Source organism: Lynx rufus, unplaced genomic scaffold, assembly GCF_022079265.1.
Source record: "Lynx rufus isolate CCGP_SWC_20201006 ecotype Redwood Valley unplaced genomic scaffold, mLynRuf1.p SCAF_16, whole genome shotgun sequence".
NCBI lineage: Eukaryota > Metazoa > Chordata > Mammalia > Carnivora > Felidae > Lynx > Lynx rufus.
In genome coordinates, this window is record NW_025814830.1 from 7273216 (window position 1) to 7283186 (window position 9971).

Genomic DNA, 9971 nt, shown 5'->3' on the forward strand with positions numbered 1-9971 from the left:
GCCTCCCAGTTCCTTCTAGAGAAGGATCTCATAGGCGTTTTGTGGGGACTGAGTTCATAGATGTTCACCACTCAGAACACGGCGTGGCATAATTAAGCCCTGTGTGAGTGTCGGCTTTTATCACTGTTTGGAGGTTTTGTGTGGGAGAAGATCCTTCAACTCCACGTTAACCGTCGAAGCATGACAACTCCCTCCCAGACTTCCTGTCCTTGAAGTGGAGGATGAAGCGGGCTCTGCCTTGACAGGCTGACAGCCCAATGACAGCCCAATGTGGGACTCGAGCTCACGAACCCCGAGATCATGACCTGAGCCGAAGTCGGAGGCTCGACCGCCTGAGCCACCCAGGTGCCCCCGTCTTCTCTTTCGATCTGTGGAGTGGGTCGAATGATGCACCGGCCCAAGATACGCCCACCTGAGACGTGTGGATGAGAGCTTATTTGGGAAAAGGGTCTTTGCAGATGTAATTAAGGGAAGGAACTCAAGACGAGATCATCTTGGATCGTCCGAGAAGCCCCCGAACCCAAAGGCAAGTGTCCTTATAAAAGAGAAAGGCAGGGGCGCCTGGGTGTCTCAACCGGTTGAGCATCTGACTCTTGATTTGGCTCAGGTCACGATCCCAGGGTCATGGGATCAAGTCCCGCACTGGGCTCCATCCTGAGCATGGAGCCTGCTTAAGACACTCTCTCTCTCTCTCTCTCTCTCTCTGCCCTTCTCCCTTGCTCACACATACACACTCTGTCTTAAATTTTAAAAAGCCCCCGGGTGACTCAGTTGGCTGGGCGTCCGGCTTCGGCTCAGGTCATGGTTTGTGAGTTCGAACCCCTCATGGGGCTCTGGGCTGACAGTTTGGAGCCTGGAGTCTGCTGCGGATTCTGTGTCTCCCTCTCTCGCTCTGCCCCTCCCCCCCCCCAAATTAATAAGCGTTAAAAAAAAGAGAGAGAAAGGCAGAGGGCAATTGCACACAAATGGTACAGGAGAGGCCACGTGAAGATAGTCACAAAGGTTGCAGTGAGCCGGTCACAGGCCCAGGAGTGCCTGGAGTCATGAGCTGGAAGAGGCAAGGAAGGATCCCCCCCAGAACCCTCCAGAAGGGGGACAGAACCGTGGCCCCGTTACCAAACACCTGGTCTTAGGACTTCCGGCCTCCGGAACGATAAGAGAATACATTTCTGTTGTTTTCAGCCACCGGGTTTGTGGTAATTTGTTAGGCAGCCACAGGAAATGAATACAATCTATTTGGGGGCCTGTCTCCTCCACTCTGAAGGCAGAGTTTCTGTGGCTTTCAGATATCATCTCTTCAAACCCTCCGTCATAGGAGAAAACTGAGTCTAGGAAAGGGGGCGGAGTCAGAGCCAGACCTCAGGCCCCCAGCTCCACATCTAAGATCCAGAGGTCACTGTGGAAACTTCCAGGGTATTTTGCATGTTGGAAAAACTACATCGAATGTTTACTGAGTTTTCTTTTAAGGCAGTGGTTGAGGTTTTGGTTGGAGTCCTGGTTTGACCGCTTACTTGTCGTGTGGCCTTGGGCAAGAGACTAACTTCTCTGTGCCTCAGTTTCTCCGCCTGTAAAATGGGGATAATGGGATAAGTCATCTCAGAGGGTTGTGATGTGCGGTATATGACAATCGATCTACGTTGCTGCTTGGCAAGGTCCTGAAAGTCTTTGCAAATGCTGCAAGACAAAAAAATAGGTATAAAGATCAGAAGGCAAGGGGGAAAAAAAAAAGCAAACAAAAACAGATCAGAAGGCAAGAGAGAAAACTGCCATTCGGATCATTTTCAAGGGAAAACTAAAAGAATCGACAAGCTATCTGAGTATGAGAATTTGGCCAGATTGCCCGTGGAAGGCAGTTCTGATCCGCGTCACTGCCAGTCCCTCAAACCTAAGCTTTGTTCTTTTTTTTTTTTTAAATTTTTTTCAACGTTTTTATTTATTTTTGGGACAGAGAGAGACAGAGCATGAATTGGGGAGGGGCAGAGAGAGAGGGAGACACAGAATCAGAAACAGGCTCCAGGCTCTGAGCCATCTGCCCAGAGCCTGACGCGGGGCTCGAACTCACGGACCGCGAGATCGTGACCTGGCTGAAGTCGGACGCTCAACCGACTGCGCCACCCAGGCGCCCCCCTAAGCTTTGTTCTTGACCGTCCCTCATCCTAGTCCAGGCGAGCATCTGGCAACGGCGGTCACTTCCTCACTAGGCTTCCCGCTTTCATCCTCCCCCCCCCCCCCCACCCCTCCACAGTCCATTCTCCACTCAGAATAAAATCTAAAGTACTTATCATAGCCTTCAAGGCCTTTCTTATGTAATCTGGTCCCTTGATCGCCCAGACTTTATTTCTTGCCGCTCTCCCCTTGCTCCCTGGGCTCCAGCTCTTTCCATTTTTTCAAACTCACCTAGCAATTTCCCACCCACTGGGCCTTTGCACGAGCTGTTCCCACCCCCTTGAAAAGCTCTCCCTCCCTTCTCCCTAGCCAATTCCCGGTCATCCTTCAGGTCTCCTCTTCGATGCTCCTTTGACAGAGAAACCTGTCCTGCCCTCAGTTGAAATGATGTTCCAGGGGCGCCTGGGTGGCTCAGTCGGTTAAGCGTCCAACTTCAGCTCAGGTCACGATCTCGCGGTCCATGAGTTCGAGCCCCGCGTCGGGCTCTGGGCTGATGGCTCAGAGCCTGGAGCCTGTTTCCGATTCTGTGTCTCCCTCTCTCTCTGCCCCTCCCCCGTTCATGCTCCGTCTCTCTCTGTCTCAAAAATAAATAAACGTTAAAAAATTAAAAAAAAAAATGATGTTCCACATTCTTGTCCTTTATCTAACCCTCATTAGGTGTATATGATTATTAGTTCAGTGATTTGTAAACTTTTTGGTCTCAAGACCCCTCATGTTCTTAAAAATTATTGAGGACTCCAGGGGCGCCTGGGTGGCTCAGTTGCTTAAGCCTCTGACTCTTGATTTTGGCTCAGGTCATGATCTCCATGGTTTATGGGATCGAAGCCTACGTCAGGTTCCATGCTAAGTGGGGAGCCTACTTGAGATTCTCTCTCCTTTTCTCTGCCGCTCCCCTGCTCATGCTTTCTCTGTCTCAGAATAAATAAATAAACATTAAAAAAAAATATTGAGGACTCCAAAGAGTTGTGTTTTTCTTTCAAAGAATTTTTCTTTTAATGTGGATTCTATCAATTTTGCTGTATTATAAATTAAAACTGAGAAATTTAAAAATGTTTGATTCATTTGAAAAAAATAAACGATTTCATGTTAACATAAAATCATATATTTTTGAAATATCTTTTTTTTTTAAGTTTTATGTACTTAAGTATCTCTACATTCACCATGAGGCTCGAACTCACAACCCCGAGATCAAGAGTCCCATGCTCTTCCCACTAAGCCAAACAGGTGTCCCCAAATCATATATATATTCTTAATTTTTTCAATGATTATTTATTTTTGAGAGCGAAAGAGAGAGACAGAGCATTGGCAGGGGAGGGGCAGAGAGAGGGAGACGTAGAATCCGAAGCAGGCTCCAGGCTCTGAGCTGTCAGCACAGAGCCCGATGCAGAGCTCGAACCCATGAGCCATGAGATCATGACCTGAACTAAAGCCGGATGTTGAACCGACTGAACCACCCAGGCGCCCCCATTTTCTTTTAAATTAAAAATAACCAGATATTCCAAAAGGAGAAAAAAAATTAGTGAAAAAGGGCATTGTTTAAAATGTTTGCAAACCACTTTAATGTGTGGCTCAACAGAAGATAGTTGTATGTCCTCACATCTGCTTGTGTGCCTAGTGTATTGTGATACTCTACAGGCTGCACTGGGTAGTCATGAGAGTGAATGCGAAAAAGGCAGGTGTCTTAATATTATTGTAACCATCTTGACCTCTTGCACCCCTTGAGAGAGTGCTGGGGAACCCCCGCCCCAGGTTCCATGGACTGCACTTTAAGAATCATTCATTAGCTTTGGGTTCTATCGAGCCTAGAGACAGTATCCTGGGAGCTGAAGGCTTTGGGGGGGGGGGCAGGTAGCCCAGTTCAGGAGATGGCTCTGCCTACATTCAGGATGAGCTCAGATACTCTCTGAGCTGTGGTCTCTTCATCTCTAACATGGGGATAGTAATGATGAAAACAGTAAAGGCGCCTCTCCCTGCTTAGGTTATATAGTGAGACCCGGAGGAGATGACTCTCCAACTCACGCCTGGCTCGTAGCATACAATAAACATTTGCTGTTAGAATTTGGGAAACGTCATTTGATTTTATTACCAACACTTTGCATTCATGCAGTTAATTTCTCCAGAGGCTTGCCTGGTGCTGGGCAGTGTTAAGGACGTGGTGTTGACTGAGACATGCCTGGCCCTGCCCTAGGGGGAGGGCGGTGGGGGGTCGCTCCTAGTCGAGGGGGTCACAGAGTTTTCATTTGTGAGGGATTGCCCTTAGCACCCAGTTCTTAAAACTGGGGCAACAGGGCGACGGACTGGCCAGCTTAGCGTGTTTATTTCTCTGCCCCCAGGATGCTTCCGTTCTGTGGCTGGGGAGAAATAGGAGGTGTGCGTATCTGTTTCCTCTCCCTTCCTTCCCAATCTCTCTTTTCGTATTAAAGTGAGTTCCTAGAGGGGCGCCTGGCTGGCTCAGTCGGTAAGAGCATGGGACTCTTGATCTCAGGGTGGTGAGTCCAAGCCCCACGTTGGGCACAGAGCATTCTTAAAATTTTTTTTAACGTTTATTTATTTTTGAGAGAGAGAGAGAGAGAGAGAGAGAGAGAGAGAGAGAGACAGTGGGTGAGCAGGGGAGGGACAGAGAGAGATAGAGAGGGAGGGAGACAGAATCTGAAGCAGGCTTCAGGCTCCGAGCTGTCAGCACAGAGCCTGACGCGGGGCTTGAACTCACAAACCATGAGATCATGACCCAAGCCAAGCTAAAGTCTGACGTTCCACAGACTAAGCCACCCAGGTGCCACCCGGGCATAGAGCGTTCTTAATACAAACAAACAAACAAGCAAGCAAACAAACAAAAAGTTTCTGGATTCCGGGCCCTTTGGGGGTAAGTCCCACCTCTGATCTAACCTCAGTCTCTCATGCTGCAGATCCTGCCTTTTGCTGCATGTCAATCCACAGCGCCCGGTGAAAACTTGGGACGTCCCAGCAGAAGAGGTGCCAGGGAAGGCGCGGGGTCCGGGCCGGGCCCCTCCACTGCCCCCCATCCGGGGGGCCGCCGCTCCGGGCCGGGTGAGTCAGTCCCCGGCGGCTCCCGCGTCATGCAGGCCGCTCGGCTCCGCGCTATTTCGGGCTCCGGGCGCTATAAATAGAGGCTCGCAGAGCCGAGCCGCCCCCCTCCGCTCTGGCCCCCCTGCGTCCCCAGCCCCGTCGCGATCGACTCGCCGGGCCGCCGCGCGTCACCGTGGCTAAGTTTAGAGGCGGGTGGGGACGCCGGCCTGGTCACTGCGCCCCTCGGCCGCGCCCCCGCTTCCAGAGCCTTCGGCTTGCGGCTCTCTGCCCCCCGCCCAGAGTTCCTCCCGCGGAATTAGGGGCCGGGGTCCCCGTGGTCTCCATCCCCACCCCAGTGCCTCCGAGGCGCAGACGAAACTGGAAGTTGGGATGAGGGCAAGTTTTGGGAGCGGAGCAGGGGCCTGAAGTCACCAGGAGGAACTTGAATTGAGGCTGGAATCTGAACTCGGAACGTTCAAGGAGGACGCGGGATCAGAGCAGGGACAGCTGCAAGATTCGAATTCACAACTCTGAGAGCCCAGAAGATTCGAATCCAAGATCCAAAAGTTCCATAGGGGCACCGAGCAGAAAGAAATCAAACTTGAAAATGATGTAGAACCAAGGGCAACTTTTCCCCCACGTTAACTAATGCAGACAGGCTCAGCGTTACATTGACCGCAGGCGGTGGGGCCTTTGCCACACTTTTGCGATAAAGAAACGGGTTCAGAAGAAGCGAAGGGGCCGCCTGCCGCCTTCGAGAGGTTTTGCCCCGGGTGGCTTCTGGCGAAGTAGCTCCCAGCGCCCCTACACCCCAAAATCCTCTTGTGGGGAACCATCGCCCCCTGGCGCAAAAGGCACGAGTTGCAAGTTGGTTTGGCAATTCCATTCCCTGGAGGGGGGAAACTAAGTCCCGCCGGGGTTGGCCTCCTAGAAGCACTCTCTAGCCCTTGGATTCAGGAGCACATTTCCATGGTCCTTCTCTATGTCGCTGGGGCCTCTCAGTTCCTTCATATGTCAAATGACCTAGTGATTCCTAAGGGGAGGATTATCGTGAGGTCTTAGCTCATAGTAAGTGCTCAATTTATTTTGATGGTATTCCAGTTGATGGCACTATTTTTATTATTTACAAACCTCCTCCTCGTGTGACGCTGTGACCCCCTCCCGCATCACCTGCCTCACAACACTGTGTTTTATCTTCTTCATAGCAGGTATGGCTGTCTGGGACTTTCTTTAAAAAATGTTTATTTATTTTTGAGAGAGACAGAGACAGAATGCAAGCAGGGGAGGGGCAGAGAGAGAGGGAGACAGAATCCAAAGCAGGCTCCAGGCTCTGAGCTGTCAGCACAGAACCCCATGCAGGGCTGGAACCCACCAACGAACTGTAAGATCATGACCTGAGCCTAACTGACTGAGCCAGCCAGGTGCCCTGTGTGCTTTTATTTGTTTTTTAAGTTTACTTATTTATTTTGAGAGAGAATGATAGCGAGCAGGGGAGGGGCAGAGAGAGGGAGAGAGAGAATCCCAAGCAGGCTCCGCACTGTCAGCGCACAGCCCGATACGGGGCTTGAACTCACAAACCATGAGATCATGACCTGAGCCAAAATCAAGAGTGGGGCCCTTAACCAACTGAGCCACCCGGACGCCCCCATGTGTATTTCGTTCTCATGGTGTGTGTCCTCCATGAGACCATTAGCTGCACAGGGCAGGGACATGGACTGCTTTGTTCGGAGCTGTGCCCCCAGCGCCCAGCACATAGTAGGTGCTCAATATGTAGTCACTCAAGGAATGCGTGAGCCATCCACGTCAATACAGTTCTCTGAGGGGTGCCTGGGTGGCTCAGTCGGTTAAGCGTCCGACTTCAGCCAGGTCACGATCTCGCGGTCCGTGAGTTCGAGCCCCGCGTCAGGCTCTGGGCTGATGGCTCAGAGCCTGGAGCCTGCTTCCGATTCTGTGTCTCCCTCTCTCTCTGACCCTCCCCCGTGCATGCTCTGTCTCTCTCTGTCTCAAAAATAAATAAACATTAAAAAAAATTAAAAAAAAAATACAGTTCTCTGTGGTCTTATTGAATCCTCGGCAGTTACAGACGGGGAAACTGAGGCTCTGAGTAGTGCAGTCGCTTGCCATAGTGTTTGGCCTCGGTTTTCTGTTCATTCACACAGTACAAGGTTTGGGAGCCCCTTCTGGTCGCTGGGGGCTGGGGGGCGGTGGGTGCACTGTCACATAACAACGGCCACAACAGCTCCAGCCCCCCCTGCCCAGGACTTGGTTAGTGGTATTTTATTTATATGATAGACTCAAATGTGGCACCTACTGTGTGTCCAGTACAGTTTGGGGCACTTTGCACATAGGTCGTTTCACCCTGCTAATAAAGCTATTATTGTTATCCCCATCTTATTTATTTATTTATTTATTTACTTATTTATATTTGAGAGAGAGGGAGAGCACAAGCAGGAGAGAGGGGCTTGGCGGGGGGGGGGGGGGAGACAGAGAGAAAGAGAGACAGAGACAGAGACAGAGAGAGAATCCTAAGCAGGGTCCATGCTCAGTGTGGAGCCTGACGAGGGACTGGATCCCAAGACCCTGGGATCACGACCTGAGCCGAAATCAAGAGTCAGACACTCTACTGATTGAGCCACCCAGGAGCCCCATATTTATTTTTTAAAGTTTCTTTTATTTATTGACGCTTAAGTCATTTGTATACCCAATATCGGCTCGAACTCACAACCCCGAGATCAACAGTCACGCCCTCCACTGACGGAGTCAGCCAGGGTCCTTCATTCATCCTCATTTTAGAAATGAGCAAACTGACACACACAGAGAGGCTGAGTTGTTGGCCCAAGGCCACACTGCTAGTAAATGACCTTCCGGGGAGAGTTACACCCAGTGATGAGGCTGCTTATGTAGGAGGGAGAATCACAGAGATAGTATGCTTCTCATCAGAGACCCAGGAGCCAGGGAGATAGAGAACCAGTATCTCCTCTTTTTTTTTTTTTTTTTTTTTTTTTTGAGACAGAGAGAGACAGAGCATGAACGGGGGAGGGGCAGAGAGAGAGGGAGACACAGAATCTGAAGCAGGCTCCAAGCTCTGAGCTGTCAGCACAGAGCCCGACGTGGGGCTCGAACTCACGGACCGTGAGATCATGACCTGAGCCGAAGTCGGACGCTTAACCGACTGAGCCACCCAGGCGCCCCCTCTCCTAACTCTTCAAGGGAAATAATAAGGAACCCAGAATTAGGGATTTCAATTTGGAGGATGAAATGAAGGTATTTTCAGATGAGCAAGACTCAGAACCTTACTATCCATGATTGTCCCTGAAAGCATTAGAAGTGAATGGACTCTGGCAAGTAGTAAAATGAATTCAGAAGGAAGAAGGTTATGGGGGAGCCTGGGTGGCTCAGTCGGTTAAGCGTCCAACTTCGGCTCAGGTCATAATCTCGCAGTTCCAGAGTTCAAGCCCTGCGTCGGGCTCTGTGCTGACAGCTCGGGGCCTGGAGCCTGCTTCTGATTCTGTGTCTCCCTCTCTCTCTGCCCTCTCTCTCTGCCCTTCCCCTGCTCATGCTCTGTCTCTCTCAAAAATAAATAAACATTAAAAAAAAAAAAGCGGGTTATAAAAACTAACAGAATTGTTAAGGGCTGAATCCTGTCCTCCAAAAAAGAGATGTTAAAATCCTAACCCCTGATATTTCAGAATGTGACCATATTTGGAAATAAGGTCTTTACGGAGATATCAAGTTAAAAATGAGGTCATTAATGTGGGCCCTAATCCAATACGACTGGTGTCTTTATAAAACAGAGGAGTTGAGACACAGAGACAGACACACACAGAGAAAAGACCATGACCCAGGGAAAAGAAAGATGGTCATCTACAAGCCAAGATACTCCTGAGGCTCCCAGCAGCTAGGAGAGAGCCCTGGAACAGATTCTTCCTCTGTGCATTCGGAAGGAGCAGAACCCTCCCAAGACCTTGACTTTGGACCTCTAGCCTCCAGAACTGTGAGACAATACATTTCTGTTACTTAAGCCATCCAGTTTTTGGAGCTTTGCTACAGCTGTCCTAGGATACTAATACCAAAATGTATTTACGAATCGATTGTGCAAAAAAAGAAAATTATTTACAAAAAAACTTTTATCGTAGTCTCCTCACAGAAGCTAGAATCGTTGGAAAGATGGAGACAATGAATATATTCAGGTATATGAAAAAGATGTCAAACTTCTTTTAATTAACCCATCAATTCATTGAAATTCCGATCTCAGTCTCAATAGGATTTTTCATGGAAGTAGAAATCAGCTGCTAAAATCACTAGAAAAGGTATAAAAATGGTAAAGAAAGATTTGGAACGGAACAGAGGGGCGACTTGCCTGATGGGATAACAAAACATCAGAATAAAATCATCCAACAGTGCAGCATGGAGGCAAGGAACAGATATACAGATTTTTAATACAACTTACTAGAAATGTCAGAAATAGACCCATGTATATACGGGAATTTGGTTCATGATAAAGGTGAAATATCAAAACTGGGGAAAGGATTGATTAAAAAAATTTTTTTTAATGTTTATTTTTGAGAGACAGAGAGAGAGACAGAGTGGGAGTGGTAGAGGGGCAGAGAGAGAGAGAGAGGGAGACACAGAATCCAAAGCAGGCTCCAGGCTCTGAGTGCCGAAGTCTGATGCTTAACCCACTGAGCCACCCGGGCACCCGGGGGAAAGGATTGCTTTTTAAAATAAATGGTTTGGGGACAATTGGCTACATTCATCATAAGTTCCTACCATAGTGT